The 19,220-nt window shown below is 40.4% G+C and overlaps 1 pseudogene; it reads left to right on the forward strand.

Moving 5' to 3' along the window:
- LOC149229714 (NADH dehydrogenase [ubiquinone] 1 alpha subcomplex subunit 9, mitochondrial pseudogene) overlaps positions 1-19,220 on the forward strand; it is a 103,073-nt pseudogene that overhangs the window by 75,558 nt on the left and 8,295 nt on the right.

The raw sequence follows: 19,220 nt of genomic DNA on the forward strand, positions 1-19,220 counted from the left end.
GTCCACTCAAACTTCTTACCTTTTCTCTGCAATGATGTGATAGGATAAGAAGCAATATGTGAGAAGTTCCTGATGAACCTTCGGTAATAACTTGCCAACCCCATGAAGGATCTCACCTCGTCTACATTCCTAGGAACTACCCATTCCATGATTGCCATTATCTTTTATGGATCTACTGCAATGCCCTCCTTGGAGACAACATGTCCCAAGTAATGTACCTTAGTTCTGAAGAAACTACACTTGTTGGGCTTAGCATACAACTGATGCTCTCTCAACAACCTCAACACTGCTACTAAATGCTCGGTATGCTCTTCCTCATTTTTAGAATATACCAATATGTCATCAATGAACACAATAACAAACTTATCCAAATACAGACACAACACACTATTCATCAAGCACATAAACATAGCTGGAGCATTAGCCAAACCGAATGGAACTACAACAAACTCATAATTCCCATACCTAGTCCAGAAAGTTGTCTTGTAAATGTCCTCCTCTTTGATGCATACCTGGTGATATTCGGATCTCAAATCAATCTTCGAGAACACTTCTTCTCCCTTCAACTAAGAAAACAAGTCATCAATCCTTAGTAATGGATATTTGTTCTTGATGGTCACTTTGTTCAGCTTCTTGTAGTCAACACATAATTTGATAGTACCATCTTTCTTCTTCACAAACAATATCGATGCGCCCCATGGTGATACATTTGGCCTAATGTATCCCTTGTCCAACATTTCTTTCAACTGCAACTTCGACTCTACCAACTTAGGTGTGCTCATCCTATAACGTGCCTTTGATGTTGGAGTTGCCCCTGGAACTAACTCAATAAAAAATTCTACCTCCCTGTGAGGTGGCAACTCTAAAATATCCTCAAGAAATACATCCTGGAATTGTTGTAGAACTTCATACTTGCTCAAAACATCCACATCCTCAACTTCCTTACCTTTGTCACTAGAAATGTGCACTGCAAATAACACACACCCTTTCCTACGATGATGCTTTTCCTACATAGTCGTCACCATCCTAACTGATGTGGATTTCTTCTTTCCTTGTAAGACTCTGGGTTCTCCATTGTCATCCAAGCACTTAATAGCTTTGTAATAACAATCCACCTTGGTTCTATGAAGGTATAACCAATCCATGCCCAACAACATACTGTATGATCCCAACGGTAATACATTCAAATGTGATGTGGTAGGCATACCATTCAAATCAAATGCACAAGCTCTTACCCAATGGTGAACTCGCTTCTTTGTACTTGTAGCTAACTGCACTAACCAAGATTTTGCATGCAATTCCTTACTCAAACCACACTTATCCACCAAGTCAGGACTAACATAGCTATAATTAGATCTAGGGTCAATCAAAATAGAAATAACTTGATCACAAAGCTTACCATCCATCTCAATGATAGATGCCTAATGGTCTACATGTTTGTTATCCAATGTTGCATAGATACGAGGAACGCTCTGACCAACATCCCCAACAGTTTTTGCGTCTTGTGCACTATATATCTAAGGCCTACCACCCTGATTTTGCAAACAATCTCTCCTGTGATGATTTCCCACAATTCCAACACTTTATAGGCTTCTAGCCTACATCCTTATTCTGTTCTTCCAATCGAAATCCCTATCCTTTGTCTGATGCATTGAACTTCTTAGATGGCACTACATTCTCTTTATTACCTGTACCCTGAGGTCTTGTTCAATTTCTGTCCCATTTTCCTTTGTTCTTTCCATTACCTTTCCAGTCTTGCTTGGTCTTAGATCTGCGCTTCAATTGCTCATAACAATGCCTTAGCTTTCGGATGGTCTCCTCCAATGATTTAGGCTCATCGGACTCAATCTTGTCTTTGAATGTAATCGATAATCCACTAATGAACCTCTAAATCTTAGCCTTATCCTTCGTGAGGTAAGGCACATACCTTAGTAGCTCCAAGAACTTGCTAGTGTACTCCTCATCTGTTATCGATCCCATCTTTAGTTCATAGAATTATTTTGCACTGTCATCAAAGTATCTCTCTACAGATACTTCTTCTTGAACAACCTCTCGAACTCACTCCAAGTCAAGTCCTCCTCATGAATACATCTGACATTATTCACATCTTCCCACAAATGTATGCTTACCATTTAAGACTGAATGTAGCTACTCTAGCTTTCATGTTCTCTGAGTAATCATGTAACCTGAAGAACTTCCTCAAGTCAAGAAACCATGCCTCTGCATCCTGTGGTTTCTTCATCTCTCCATCAAAACTAGGTAGCTTTGCTTTCTTAAACTCATCTGTCAAGTATCCCCTATCACTCCTCATATAAGGATGATAACGGTGACAATCATAGTGCCTATTTGAACCAGAACTAGAATAGTACATGTGTCTATCCCTTCTCCTATCCAGAGTGTCCAACAATCTGCCATCTCTCACTGTGTCATCTATATCCGACCTGTGACCACCATGTAAACTACTACCATATGGCCCATTAGTTTTGTCCTCCTACTCATGGCTAATCCGACGTGGTTCTTGTCGTTGTAAATCTAACAAACTCTAAAGTATCACTGCATTTACCTCTGCTAGCTTCTCCTGTGTCTGTATGATTTTGTCATTATCTGCCTTACAACTCCTTATTTCTTCCTTTAATCTTTTCAGTGTATCTGCCAAATCAGAAGACTTCCTAACACCATACTACTCGTCTAATTCATAGGGAGAGTCTTTGTAGTCTACCATCTTACTATCCATTGGATATTTCTTCCTACAAGGTATATCATGCAGCTAAACCAAATCACAATAAACCAACATACCTTAGCATAGCTCAGGGAGGATACCTTGTCTATAATATCAGCAAATTAGCATGATACATGTATAACATAATGATGACATCATATAGAAACATAACACATAAGCATATAATCATGCAACCATCATTCTAGATACGGTCCAGTCATCAATGCATGACCTTATAAACATGCATACCACGACCTCATGCATGACAACCACCATTACATCATTGTACACTTGACCAAATGAAAAAAATTAACATGCATAAGCAATGCGTAATCCATAACACACAAGCATAAACAAATATAATCAAACATAAACTAACAATACTTGTAACCAAGCCTACAAGAATGATACACGTAACCAAGCATACAAGAATGATACATGTAAACGACATATAATGACATGTAACCAGTCATACACTCATGACGATGCATCCCACAACAACACCATCAACTTCCATATGGTGACATCACTACAACCATGATCAACACCATGCAAATGCAATAAGCACATGGAGTACAATCATAAGAGTCACACATGCAACCGACATGAATGAATGAACAACACACATAGCACATCCAGTCTGAGGGGTGAACCATTCTCTGATACCACTCTATAGTATCAAATATGACCCAAAGAGAGCACAACCTGCTCTGATACCACTCTGTAACACCCTCCTCCCACATCTACCCAAATAACTGGCCAATCGGGGTAAACATGCGATGAGAGGCCAAAATGATATGATTTGAACTCCTAAGTCACGTTAAGGAAGTGGAACTGATGGAAACACACTATATTAACCTTCAACATCAGGATTAGGACCCTCAGGAGCCATCCTAACCTTTCTTCCAATCAGCCCCTGGGTCCCACTAAGATTTTAGACCACTTGACCCCCAGACGCTCCCATGCTATAGGCCTGTTAGCATCCAGGAGGCTCTGGATGCTCTCATGACAAGGCATGCTAGCATCTAGGGACTATTTTGCTCAGTTTTGTGCCAACGTACCCTAGATTTGAGCCATTTTTTTAAGGCCAGAGCCCAGGTCACTGCCCAAAATTGAATGACACCTTCAGAATAGTAAGATAACAGGGAAATGACAATACAAATGTAGTTAATTGAATAAGACCTTGACTGGACCCCTACTAGCCATGACAGGCATTTCGTCAAACATATCACACATATGTAATCTACAGGTGTAAATAATATATCTAAGCATAGGGGTCTCATACTTAGCTGAGAATCGGTAAGAAGCATTGATGCCTCAACACATTGGCTATCATTTCATCCATTAGGTCATAGATACATTGTTCATCCATTTACAAGTAAAAACATGATGAGAGCCATACATAGCTATTGTCATAAAACATATACATAACTAGCATAATAGCAACAGAAATACCAAGGAAATCATAGCCATATGATCCACATATAAACCAGTATAATATTCATAGAAATATAAGGAGAAATAACCTCATATTGATGATGCAAAATCCAAACCCGGGATGGGACTTCCATGTTCCACTCGATCGTAGAATGGTTGAGCCAAATCTCTCTTCAGCCATTCACCCCCGTGCCATATTCCAAGCATGAATATGGGATCTCATAGAACACATCAATCCAAAACCATCTAGGGCTTCTAGAGGCCATCCACCTCAACCCATCAAACAATGATTCCACCTCATGGTCAGACATCACAAAACCATCATCATATTGGTCTCTATCCAAACCTTCCAGGGCTCCAAAGCATTTGTTCCAACCAATGTTAGGGTCCAACACTAACCCCCTTATTTATGTAATAGGGCTGAGTCATATTTATAGTTAGTTAAAGAGTCAATAAAGCCCATATTAGTAATTGTAAGTGGTTGACCCGCATTTAAAGAAGGGACCACAGTTAGTTGCAAATGGGCCATGGTATTAGATAGATGGTATTAATAAGAACCATGGTACTGACCCATTGTATTGCATGTATGAATCCTATATAAATGATATAGATTCCCCTTGAGGAGTGTCATGTCTTATTTTGTAATTGAGCCCAACTCTATTGGAGGTTGCCCCCTCGAAGAGGCAAGTGAACATTGCTTTCCTTTCTGAATAATAAAATACACGTTGTTATTTCTTATTATTCTTTGTTCTGGGTATATTTATTTGCATATTTGGTATTATGGTATCTTCTCGCAGGTCACGAGCATAACAAGTGGTATCAAAGCACTTTCCAGGGCCGGTGGGATCTCCATTTTCAGCAGATTTTTTTTTTTTTGGCTAGAGACGTGTTCCAGCGTCTTTAAACCACGGGATTTGTCATTGAGAGCATAAACCTACGTATTTGGGGAGGCATGCACATAGGAAATACAAGAGGTGGTCACGCTTGTTGGATTCCCTTGTAACCCCTGTGGGTACCCCTTCGAGTAGTAGCGCATTAGACAGAACCGTGCACGAACTGCCTTCCAAGTACCCTCTGGGTATATCGGAAGCCCCCTAGGCTCTCTTGAAACCTCGCCATAGATAAACCGTCAGCCATCTTGCTGCTACAGTACACCGAGAACAGCACTTGGGGAGATTACTCGCGCGTACAATAGGGTAGTCGGGTTGTACGGCTAAGGGTACGGTTGATCCTCCTTGGTTAGTGCCCTGAAAGATTGGGCCAAGTACTACTGTCAGACCCTTATGTATATTGCAATCTGTAGCACCTGACACTCCTTCAGACCATAGTTCTCTTGTCTCTCTCTAGATCACGCATCATCTTTGCCAAATTAGATCTAGCAGGTTGGGTTCTGTCATTGCCGTAACAATCAGTTCCGCCATTTAGATCTATTAGATCTGCTAATCAGATCTATCAGATCCGCCATTCAAATCTAGCAGTTTGGGTTCTGTAGCAGTCACAACAATCAGATCTGCCATTCAGATCTAGCAGTAGGGGTTCGATCACTGCGACATTCCTACCCATACTCTGCAGTTGAGGGTTTCCCCGACAGATCTGACTATTTGTGTGGCTCCTATACTAGGCATGATTCTCGCAGGACATTGGGCAGAATTAACTTTTCTAGGAATCGGCTACTGCAGTATTCCTAAGTGAGACCCTCTCAGGACGCTTATAGGAGACTTAGCCCATAAGAATCAGGTTGACGGGCTGAGCAAGGGGGTACCATTCACTTGTCAGTGTCAAAATTTCAAGTGATCCCAATTTTCTTTTCACAGTAACGACCAGTGCACCAGATCGGTGCATGGTACAAACCAAAGCTCAAGCTATGGCGAATGAGAAGATTGACACTCTTGAACAAATGTTGCAGACATTAACGAAGCAGATCCAGACCTTAACTGACACAATCACAAAGGGCAAGTCAGGGGAACAATCAGAGGCATATGCTTTTAATGAAAACCTTGAGGGCGAGTCTAGCCATTCTCTTCACTTCTATGGAAACCACCAACATCCCCATCTTCAACCACCCAAGCTGGACATGTATAAATTTGATGGCTCCCATCCAGCTATATGGCTAGCACAAATGGAGCAATATTTCACATTGAATCACATCAGAGATGATGCGACTAAGCTAAGTGTGGGAAGCTTGTACTTGGACCAAGAAAGATGGAAATGATGGCAGTGGCATCAACGCTACTATGCAATGCCACTGGCTTTGCAGATATTCTCAAAATCCCTTTCTGATCGCTTTGACCATGAATCTAACTTTTTGGGTCGTCTTACTAAGCTCCGACAGACTGGCACAATGCAAGAATATATTAAAGCCTTTGAAGCATTAGCCTTCTGCACAGGAGGTCTAGCAAATGAATTCTACTTGGAATGTTTTATCAGTGGTCTCAAAGACGCCATACAAGCCCACGTCCGACTACAACACCCAATCTCATGGCTGGCAGCTTGCAAGATAGCTCGTGAAGTAGAACACGCGTTAGCGGCCTAGTCGACTTGTCCAAATTTCATAGCCAAGGGACGCCCCACCCAGGCTCCGAGCACTACCCAAACACTTAAGGTTCAAAAGGTGTCACCAGCGGAAATGGCGGAAAGAAAAAAGCAAGGATTGTGTTGCTACTGTGATGAGAAATACTCCCCGGGGCATAAATGCAAGGAACCCAAATTCTTTCAAATTGATGCTACTGATCACGGTGCATTTGAGGAAGCCCCACCATTGGAGGGACCAGAGTAGGAAGATGAGGACAACTAGTTGGACAATGAGCTCCCAGCTACACCTGAAGAACCAGTTATCTCGCTTCATGCTTTGACAGGAATTTCTTCTCACCAAACTCTCAAAATTAGAGGTTTTATGAAGCATCGCCCTGTATTAGTCTTGATTGATAGTGGTAGTACGCATAACTTTATCCATCAAAGAGTCGCTGAAGCAGTGCATTGTTTTGTTAGAGAAGTCTCTAATTTCCAGGTCTAGTTGCTGATGGGGGGACAATGAAATGTGAAGGCTGTGAAAATGTCAAACTTTAAATGGGGGATTATCACCTAAAGACCCACATGTTTGCCATCAACATGGGTGGGTGTGACATTGTCTTGGGTGCTGAATGGCTCCGCACACTCGACCCAATCACAATGGATTTCTAGGAGCTATATATGAGCTTCAAGTAGAATAACCACACACATACCCTCCGTGGACTCCAAGCAGGTGCTCCTTCTATTATCAGCTCACATAGGATGGAAAAAGTGTTAAAAAAGGGCCACCATGGAGTTATAGCCCAATTTAATGCCATCCAGGCCTTCGAAGCCACCTCTCTTCATATTCATCCTGAGATGCAATAGGTCTTAAACAACCATCTGTAGGTCTTTGACAAGCCTCATGAGCTTCCACCCTCGAGAGGGGAACATGATCATAGCATTACTTTCGTCCCAGGGGCACAACCACCAAATGTGCGCCCATATAGATATCCTTTCGTCTAAAAGAATGAAATTGAAAAAATCATCAAGGAAATCCTGGAAGCCAGTGTCATTTGTCCTAACATTAGTCCTTATTCATCGCCCGTGGTCATGGTGCTCAAGAAAGATTGGGAATGGCATATGTGTCTAGACTTCAGGGCCCTCAACAAGCTGACAGTCAAAGACAAATTTCCCATCCCGGTTGTTTATGATTTGCTGGATGAACTAAATGGGGCTCAATTCTTTACTAAGCTTGACCTTTGCTCAGGCTATCACCAAATTCGCATGAAAGAAGTAGACATTCCAAAGACCGCTTTTTGAACTCATGAAGACCATTATGAATTTCTGGTCATGCCATTTGGTCTCTATAATGCCCCATCCACTTCTCAGAGCCTCATGAATCACCTGCTCAAACCATATCTCAGAAAATTTGTCCTTGTTTTCTTTAATGACATCCTCATCCACAACCTCACCTAGGAAAAACATCTTCAACATGTAGATTTGCTCTTGCAACTTCTTCGGAAGCATAAATTATTTGTCAAATTGTCCAAGTGCTCTTTTGGCATGGAAGAAGTTGAGTATTTGGGCCACATTGTGGGGCGTGAAGGTGTCAGGGTGGATCCCAAAAAGATCCAGGCAATGCAGGATTGGCCTCAACCAAATACCTTGAAGAGCTTGAGAGGATTTTTGGGTCTCACTGGCTACTATCGCAAATTTGTCCACAATTATGGTCGCATTGCTAGACCCCTCACTCACCTTCTCAAGAAAAATTCATTCCTTTGGAATGATGAAGTGCAACAAGGATTTATAGCTCTCAAATAGGCCATGTGTTCCACTCCCATATTGGCACTACCCAACTTAACCAAATCTTTTGTGATTGAATGTGATGCTTCAGGTACGGGTATTGGGGTTGTCTTAATGCAGGAAGGTCGACCCTTGGCCTTCACTAGCCAACAACTAAGCAGGACAAATCTGGGACAATCTACCTATGAGAAGGAGATGATGGCCATCTTACATGCAGTGGATACCTGGCGACCATACTTATTGGGGCGACATTTCCAAATCCACATAGATCATCAAAGCCTTAAATATTTTTTGGAGCAACACCTATCCTCGCCACAATAAAATAAATGGCTAGCCAAAATGTTGGGATATGATTATGAGATAATTTACAAGAAAGGGCGAGAAAATGTCATAACGGATGCTTTATCATGCCAATTTGAGGAGGAAAGCACCTTGCTAGCAATCTCTCTTCCCATTCCAGAGTGGATTGAAGAGTCTCGAAAGGAATGGTTTTCACATCCTTTGCTCTCCCAACTCATTAATAAATTGAAAGCGGATCCAAATTCCATAGCGGGCTACTCTTGGCAAGATGATATTCTTCGCTACAAGGACAAAGTAGTGATATCACCAACATCCACCCTTAAAAGTCGCATTTTGGCACAGTTGCACTCATCTCCCACTGCAGGCCTTTCAGGCTTTTAGAAGACTTATTCTCACACTCGACATTCATTCTTTTGGACAGGCATGAAAAAGGACATTCTTACTTTTGTAGCTGAGTGTGATGTGTGTCAACACCACAAAGGAGAAGCAGTCAAATCCCGAGGCACATTACAGCCATTGCCCATCCCTACCTCAATCTAGACGGAGGTTTCTATGGATTTCATTACAGGTCTTCGGAATTCAGGCAACAAGTTAGTCATCATGGTGGTTGTGGACAGACTTTCTAAGTATGCTCATTTTTGTGCCCTACCCCACCCTTTTACACCAACTTTGGTGGCTCAATATTTCATGGACCAGATCTTCAAATTGCATGGCATGCCCACTTCCATTGTGTTTGATCATGACCCAATCTTCACCAGTAACTTTTGGCAGGAACTCTTCAGGCTACAAGGTACCCAACTACAACTCAGTACTTCCTATCATCCCCTACTTATGGTCAAACTAAAGCAGTCAACAAATGTCTGGAGACCTACCTCAGGTGTTTCAATTCAGAAAAGCAACATCTATGGGTACAGTGGTTACCTCTAGCCGAATGGTGGTATAATACTAACTATCATGCCACCACCAAAATGACTTCATATGAAGCAGTTTATGGTCAACTCCCTCCTTCACCTACATCTTATATTTAGGGATGCTCGAAGGTACAAGCAGTGGATCAACTCCTACAAAACCGTGCAACCATGCTGACCCACCTCAAAGAGAATCTCCATCAAGCTCAAAATCGCATGAAGCAATAGGCAGACCAACATCGTTTAGAGTGAAAATTTCAAGAAGGGGATCAGGTATTCTTGAGGCTGCAACCATATAAGCAAACATAACTGAAAGACAAGGGTTTTCAGAAATTCTCTCCAAATTCTACGGACATATCAAATACATCAGCGCATAGGAGAAGTAGCCTACAAGCTAGCCTTGCCACCCACTACAAAAATCCATCTCGTCTTCCATGTCTCATGCCTCAAGAAAGTGGTTGGGAACCATTGCATAATTCAAACCAGTTTACTGGAATTGGATGAAGAAGGTTCAATCTAGCTCCAACCTAAACAGGTTCTTGACATGCGAGAATGGCACCTGCACGGTCGCATGATCAAGGAAGTCCTCGTCAAGTGGAAAGATACCTCTCAAGAAGATGTGACTTGGGAACCAGCCACTATTCTTCAACAGTTTCTGTAGCTTCAGCCTTGAGGACAAGGCTATTTTTATGGGGGAGGGCATGTTAGGGTCCAACCCTAACCCCCTTATTTATGTAATAGGGTTGAGTCATAGTTATAGTTAGTTAAAGAGTTAATAAATCCCATATTAATAATTGTAAGTGGTTGACCTGCATTTAAAGAAGGGACCACAGTTAGTTGCAAATGGGCCATGGTATTAGATAGATGGTATTAATAAGAACCATGGTACTGACCCATGGTATTGCATGTATGAATCCTATATAAAGGATAGAGACTCCCCTTGAGGAGCGTCGTGTCTTATTTTGTAATTGAGCCCAGCTCTATTGGAGGTTTCCCCCTCGAAGAGGCAAGTGAACATTGCTTTCCTTTCTAAATAATAAAATACATGCTATTATTTCTTATTGTTCTGTGTTCTAGGTATATTTCTTCGCATATTTGGTATTCTAGTATCTTCTCGCAGGTCAAGAGCATAACAACCAAGGCTTCCAGGAGTAGTAACTCAACTCACATATGTCGTCGGGCTTCTAGAGTGTTTGTCCAACCAAGGCTTCCAGGACTAGTAACTCAACCCAAGTTGTTACAGGGCTTCCAGAGCATTTTTCCAACCAGGGGTTCTAGAAACTAATAACTCGACCCAAGCTAAAGGAAACATGAGAACCAACCAGAATAAAACAAAGAAATAAACCCACAATCTCCATGACTATCCAGGAAATGGCAAGGCAATCCATTGTCAATCCTCCCTGCCATGATAGATCATGATCAAAATCCACATGCATATGCCATGCATGCCAAAACTAGTCAGGAAAACATACATACAACTCGGTACCTGCAAGCAAAATCCATTGCAGTTGTTGATCCCTATGTCCTCTTGCGCTTTCCTGCTCTTCCTTTTCCTTCTTGCTTCAAAATTCCAAGTATGCCACACTCTCCAAGAGTGCTCCAAGAAAACTCTAAGTGTCCAAGAGTATGAGAGAGAGAGAATAATGAGAGAGCTCCAAAACTGAACTGACAAAAGTCTGTGTATTGATCCTTAGAAGCCTTTTATGAATGAGGCCTCTATTTTCTTCATTTTCCATTATTTTCCTTCATTTTCCTCCTCACATGCAACTTGTGACCTTTCACCTTCCTTTTCTCCTAATTTCCATTATTTTCATAAATAAATGTGACAAAAATGTCATTTTTCATTTCAAAATCCATTTCCTTTTCCAATTTCCTTAGCCAAAATAACCACAATGAACACCCACACTAGGATGTCTTTGCCCACCATTCATCCTCGAATACATGTCCCATGACCGTGGTCTTATAATATTTACATGGATTTTTTAACTGGGGTTGTTACAATGAGCTCAAGGTTGATCATAGCATATTGTATTCATCCAGATTCTTTGACTATGCACTATATAGATAGCAAGGTTTTTTTAGTTGTGGATTTCCCCATAAAATCATTGTGTTATGTGTGATTGAATTCTTTCTCTTGTATGCTTCGTGATTTCATCGATCGTTTATTGTTTCCATTGATGAGTAGAGTAGATTCAAGTCTATTATTATAGTAAATTACAATTAGTAGTTTGAATCTACAATAAATTTCTACATGGTATCAAAGCAGAATTCACTATAGAATAGGAGACTATGAGTTTTTCTTTTGCAGGAGAAATTAAATTTGCAGTATCATACTTCAGAGCCAGTAGGATGTCATTCTATGGATTGAGACTCGAATATGCCCTTAAGGGTAGTTCAAATTATATTTCTTGGAAGGACATGATGGAGGAAGTGTTGGAAGACAACGGGCTTAAGGAATTCATAGACAAAGATATTCCTAAGCCTCCAGCAGTTGATGCTCAGGATCTGGTAGAGTGGAGAAAGTGTGTGGAAAAGGTGAGAAGGATTATCCTAGAAGGTATTCGAGATAATATTGTCTTGAACCTCCATGGTAAGGCCTTGAAAGACCTATTTCAAAACAACATTGACCACAAGAAGCTGGCACTGAAGGACAAGCTCAGAAATATCAAGATGAAGAAGACGACACAATACTGAAGTACTTGACCAAGTTCACCCATTGTCGGGATGAGCTTGGAAGTGTCATTGTTACAGTTTCTTAAGACGATATGGTGAACCTAACACTTCTAGGCCTTCCCAAGAGTTGGAACAACTATCAGGACTCGGTTAATGGGAGGGAGAATCTACTAGAGGGGGTGTTTTTGGTTCGACTTGGTGCAAGAAGAGATTGGGTGGAACACCAGAGATGGGACCTCATCCAAAGAAGTGGAAGAAAAATTTGCATTAGTTAGCAAAGAAAAACAATCCAAGGGAAAGAAGTTACATGGTGAGGAGGATAGCAAGAAGAAGGACTTGTCGAACATAAAGTTTTTTCATTGTCATGAGTTCAAGCACTATGCCACGAAATGGCCACAGAAGTAAGCAAGCAAGAAGGAGCCTGCAGTAGCAGCAATGGGTGAAGCTCTAGCTTCACAATTATAACTTGATTTTACTCTCATTTCATGCATGGCAATCACTATAATGGGAGTCATGCAGTATCTCGACAACAGTTCCTCATTCCATATGACGGGGAAAAGAAATCTCTCCAGTGACTTGGAGGAGAAATACCTCAAGTAGAACATAGAGTTTGGATATGATGGGAGGTAAAGCACAACCGGTATTGGTACTCTTACTTTTCAAAGGGAGTATGGCTCCCCTCTTAGACTCATAGATGTGATGTATGTTCCAGGACTAAAGAAGAATATTTTTTATGTCACAGTATTGGAAGACCGTGGCTACATTGTGATATTTAACAAAGGAAATTTTTTCCTTAGACACGTTGCCAAGAGACAATTGAATAGATCAGTGTGCAAGTCAAGAACCTGTATGCAATTTAGGTACAATATCCATGCAAATCCTTGAGGACCAAGGCAAAGGTTAGAGACTTGGTGGTTGAGAGGGAGCATGAATTACCTCTCAACATGCAACCTTAGAAGAAAAATTAGCAAGTTGTGGAGTAGCCACAATTGGAGAAGCATAGAGGAGGCCGAGTCGAGACATCCACTCAAGCAGAGACTTCCAGTGGGGGAAATTTTTGAGCCAAGTGGGAAGAGCGAGTACATGCATCCATACCTCCAGGTCTGAGGTGGGGCGATATGAAACCTTAGTTCCAGAGTCTTAGAAATTGGGCAAGATCCATTGAGGTGTTTTTTGTCTCATGGATCATTACCTTTGTTGGGTTCTGTTAAATTCTTTCCATGACTACCACTATACGTTGCATCGAGGGGTCTATGTAGGGGGGTGGTAGCCTCCCTGCACAAGGTCCGGGGCAGCGCCTCGAGATTTTTTTTTTGGACCCTATATTAGGTGGTCAGACCTACCTATGGTTTTGTGCATGGATTTTGCACATGGTTTTGGACATGATAGTTTACTGTCCATGGTGTTTTGTAGATCCGGTCAAGGGAATTACGGTTATGTTCTAATCCAGGGTTAATGGATTGGGGTTTATGGATGCTTCAACATGTATATATATGTATTGTAACATTGAAAGGAACATAATAAAAAATCAATCTGGTAGTCCCGGTTTTGGGATCCAGGGGAAGATATCTATGTATATCTGTTTTATGCTCTCGCCATTGTTTATTTTATATTTTTAGAATTCGTATGCAGGTAATTTATGTACGGGGTTAAAACCTACAACCTTTCTACAGGGGCCCACAATATTCAGTAGCAGGAGGATTAGTTTTTGTCATATACTAAGGAGTGTAGAGAAAAGTTGAAAGCAAAGCAGGATGCTCAGTAGTAGAGTCAGCAACAACACAACTTTCCCAGTAGACAGTTGCAGACACAGTTGATTCAGTTTATTTTTTTGGTTGCTTTTTAGTTGCAGATGTTGTAGTAGCAACAACAACAGTGACAAGAGTGCAGAACATTCCAAAGGTACTAGATTGGGATAGATGTGAATTAATTTCTTATTGAGAGTGAGTGTAGAAAATAACAACAAGAGATGTTTAAAATAGCATCAAGAAAAAAATTCTAATTTAATTTGTCCTTGAATTAAATTGGGAATAAATTTGTAATTCCACCTCTCATGACAACTTGTAATAGTTAACTAAGTTAATTTGACTTAGTTGGATTAGTTAATTCAAGTTGAGGGTCTAACTAGAGTCATGTAGAGTGTCTCCTACAATTAGGAACACTAGTTGAGTTTATTTTGATTTGTAATTATTTAATTAAGTCTAACTGAGTTAAAGTCGGTTAAACTAGTTCCAACTGACGGAGGAATTAGTGGGAGGTCTAGTAGTGGGGTGTTGCCTTCAGTAGTGAGGTGTTGTCTATAGTAGTGGGGTGTTGCCTGTAATAGTGTGGTGTTTCGTGAAGTATAATGGGGGGCTACGTGAAGTGTAGTGTGGTGTTTCTTGTAGTATAGTGGTGTGTTGCCTGAAGTGCAGTGTGGTGTTGCCTATAGTCGAGTGTGGTGTTGCCTAAAGTGATCATCCAGTAAACTGAAGATTCACCCATATGATTAACTCATGCATGTTAGATTAGAGAAAGACCTAGTTGAGATTGGATTTCATGGCCAGTTTACTATCAGTTGTCAAAGCATCTAAATTAAACAAATGGTGCATGCAGTCAGAGGAAGGCCTATAAGGATTGCACAATTCATAATTGAGGAATTTCCCCATTAAATAGGGGCTAATTCCTTGAGGAAAAACACAAGGAATGAGGAGCTTGGAGGCTTGGAAATTTGGCTAAGTATTGGCCAAAGGTAGTCAATCAGGCATAGGATAGAAAATACTTATGCAGGTTGAGCTCAAGTCTGAGCAGAGCATATTGTATTCATCCAAATTCCTTGATTAATGTAATATACAGATAGAAAGGGTTTTTTAGTTGTGGATTTCCCCAGAAAATCATTGTGTTATGTGTGATTGAATTATTTCTCTTGTATTCTTTGTGATTTCATCGATTGTTTATTGTTTCCACTGATGAGTAGAGTAGATTCAAGTCGATTGTTTGAGTAAATTACAATTATCATTTTGAATCTACAAGAAATTTCTACACATCCACCCATGGTATTCTTCCACCATGGTATTTATCCACCCATGGAATTTACCCATGGTATTATAACTCAATAAGGCTATAAGTAACAAGCCTCATTTTGTAAAAGGACAGATTGTCCACCACAATGTAGTTGTTATAGTTCTTTTATGTTTTAATAAAAAGTTTCTTTGTGGTTTTGTTTCCTGAGTGTTCTCCTCTTTTTCTTCCATTTGAAATTTTTAGATCTTGGCACCCCCCAAGATTTGGATCAGCGATGTCAGAGTCAGGTTATGATTTCATGGGAACCTGAGTTTGAAAGAATTATTGTGGTGGTGTGTGTAAACTTGCGTATATTCTTCTTATCTCCTGAATGTATTTTTTTTTTGGGGGGGGGGGGGGGGGGTTTATAGGAAGTTTTAGGAATGAGTGTTTTGTTCTTACTTTGTTCATTTCCCATATGGTGGACCTACTCCCAACACTCACAAGTTGTTGAATTCTAAGTTGGACGAGAATGATTGTGCAGGCACCGATACTCAAACCATGAGTTACTGCAGCTTGTGAATTGATCAAAACGGGGCTTGACAAACAAATCATTCGACACCTCCATGAGGTTGTTTCAAGAGGAGACATGTTTCAAACACATGGAATTTTTCTACTCATGGAATGAATTACATTTCTCTCGAGCTCTGTCACAAGGGAAAGAGTCGTCCTCTCTCAGAATTTGTGTTCGCTGTAACAATGTTGGAACTAATGCTTCTACAGGGGAGTCATCTGTAGAAGATGCTAGAGTCCATCAAGAAGCTCATAAAAAATTCTAACTTCAATTTCTTGGCCACAACCTTCTCCCTGTTCATTTCCCTATTATTCAGATCTGATGGCTTTGAGCACTATCACTGCGACCGAAACATGCCCATGGGGATGAACCTTAGTAACATGGCCAATATGTTCAAGTGCATCGGCAATGATGACATCATCACCATCAACGCTGATGATAGAGGTGACACCATTATGTTCATGTTCAAAATCCCCAACTAGGACAAGATTTCAGAATTCAAAATGAAGTTAATGGATATTGACAGCGTGCATCTGAGAATTCCATAGGAAAAGTATCATGCCATTGTGAGGATGCCATCTCAAGAATTTTCTTGACACCCTTTGTGCAAGGATCCAAATTCATCAGAAGGGATGATTGAACATTCATCGAATCAGATCTAAGTGTCGGATCTTAGCTGAAAAGAAAAGCCCCATAATTGCCAAACTGGCGTGTGGCTAGGAGAACACGACAAATCTAACTAGGCATCATGATGCATTATCTTCTTTGACTAAATGTTTTTGTGACCACTTATTCAATGGAAATAAAATAAAGTGAAGGTTTACTGAAACTTGATACAGCTGATTTTTCAAGGGAATCTTTGTTGCATCGAAAATAAAGTTAGCTATTATTTGGATCCTTGCAATATTTTTCTCCCGTGATACCTGGGTCCTTGATAGTATTGGAGACAATGGCCTAGAAACTGTATCATCAACCTAGAAATAGATTATGCTATTATTGCGGCTTTGAAAGATGATGACACGATTATGGGAAGGACTTATGAGCTTGGGGCCTAGAGGTGTTCACCATAGAACAACTGGTCCACTTAATGTTTGAAATGATACGAGAAGAGCCTTGTTTCATAAAAATTCCTATCCCGCTTGTTGGGCTTATTTCGTCACCCAGAGAGTTATTGTTGAACAAAGTCCCATTTATGCTTCCAATACTTGAGGTCTTTAACCAAGATTATGTGCACTCACTTTTAGTTGATAATGTGGTGTCTCCAAATGCATTAACATTTTCAAACTTGGGATTTGTGCCCCACTATCTCAAGCACTACCCTATCAAATTTATTTTCCAGTATCGTATTGGGGGTCCATCATTTGGTGCAACCTTGGGTGAACATATCTCAGGTGAAAGATTCTAAGGAGATTGTCTGTCAGCAGTATCATTGAAATTTTCTTTAGAGCCACAAGTTTCTTCGGTCAATATGTTGTGCAACAACTTGCTAAGATAGATTCTCAAGTTATGGTTCCCTTTGGAGGTTCGTAGGATTCACCCAACCATTTGAAACTTATTGATGATCTAGGACAAATTTTTCCAATGAAATATAATCCATGGGATGAGAGCTCAATCAAGGAAGTGATGGCAACGTCTAATGTTATCATCAATCTAATTGGTAGAGAGTATGAGACATGCAATTTCAGTTTTGAAGAGGTCAATGTAGTTATTTCTAAGCATATTGAAAAGATAGCTAAAGTGCAGGGAGGCATTATGAGGCTTATACAATTATCTTTTCTTGGAGCATATTCAACATCACCATCTAAACAACAGAGAACAAAAGTAGTTGCATAGGATGTAATTCTTAGAGAATTTCCAGAGGCAACCATTATAAGACAAACTACTATGATTGGTACAGAACACCGTATTTTAAATAAGTGGGGTAAGATAACAAACGAGTGGAGTGTTCTTCCCTTTATTAGAGATGGTTCCACAAGGCTTAAGTCAATTTATGTAATTGATGTTGCTATAGAAGATACAAAATCATCAATCAAGGATTGTAAGTTTGAAAATAAGTTGTTAGATGTTTGTGATGGCAATGGAAACAATAGAAATTCTACATTTGAATATTCTCCTTAAACTAGTCAACAACATTTGGCATCTTTCATGGTGGGACTATCAAATCACATCAATGGGAGTCACAAATGTGAAACTTGAGTACGTGGAGGAAGGCTTTACAACATCTCATTGGACAGCGAGAATTTACAAATATAAACCACTATATTTCTACCAAATAGTTTGGCAAACAAACTATCTCTTGGTCCATTTGCTAAGCCATGCACCGTCAGTCACACAGCTGGTCCACAAGCATTATAGGGTATCTCTATCCCCGTACCCTCGTTCATCATGGTTATGGTTTACACACAAACCCAAGGTTATGGGTCAACTGCACAAAACCCTTGTCATTGAAGTCCATTTTCTAAGTCACACACTATTAGTATCACAGTTGGTCATAAGCATTACAGGGTATCTCTATCCTCGGACTTCGTTCATCATGGTTATGGGTCATCCACAAACCCATGGTTCATCGAATTCCATTTGCTAGGTCGCACACTATCAGTATCATAGTTGGTCACACACATTGCAGGGTATCTCTATCCTCGAATCTCCATTCATCGTGGTTATGGGTCAACCACACAAAACCCCTCTCTTCAGTGGCTCTTCATATTCAACAAATACTTCTCAAGAGGGAACTTCATGCAATGGGGACCATTGCTTCTTAAGGGGGGAGGAATCATCTAAATGGAAAGTTTCATCCACCCATTGTATTCAACCACCCATGAAATTTACCCATGGTATTGTAACTAAAAAAGGTTATAAGTAACAAGCCTCATTTTGTAAAAGGATAAATTGTAAGTAACAAGCCATAAGACCATGTGAAACTCAGGCTGAATTTCATCTCTTTAAGGATTTTATCTGCTTCTTCTCCTGCTGACTTGGTGTTGCATATGAAAGGGCCCACCTGTGTCTTTATCTGAAACTAGGACTTCTTCTCTGCCACCACAAAGTGAATATCATATGAATTTAGCATTTGTATGATATATTCAAGGGAAAAAAATCATCATGGGGAGGTATTTTGGGAGTTGGTATGGTGCTAACTAGTATCCATAAACTCTAATTTCTGTATAATTTTGGTATAAATACCATTATCCAGTCCTCGCCTGATCTGTCAAATGTAGAATCCTTTTGATGTCTTCACTAATTCTGGGTTGTGTTGAGCTATTTAGGATATTCATAGTTGGGTGAACAAACTCTTTAAAGAACTATTTATAGGAGAATTTGTGTTGTTCTTTCA

This window comes from Pinus tabuliformis, chromosome J, assembly GCF_031772625.1.
Source record: "Pinus tabuliformis cultivar Carrire ecotype Pingquan chromosome J, CPIR1, whole genome shotgun sequence".
In the NCBI taxonomy this organism is placed as follows: domain Eukaryota; kingdom Viridiplantae; phylum Streptophyta; class Pinopsida; order Pinales; family Pinaceae; genus Pinus; species Pinus tabuliformis.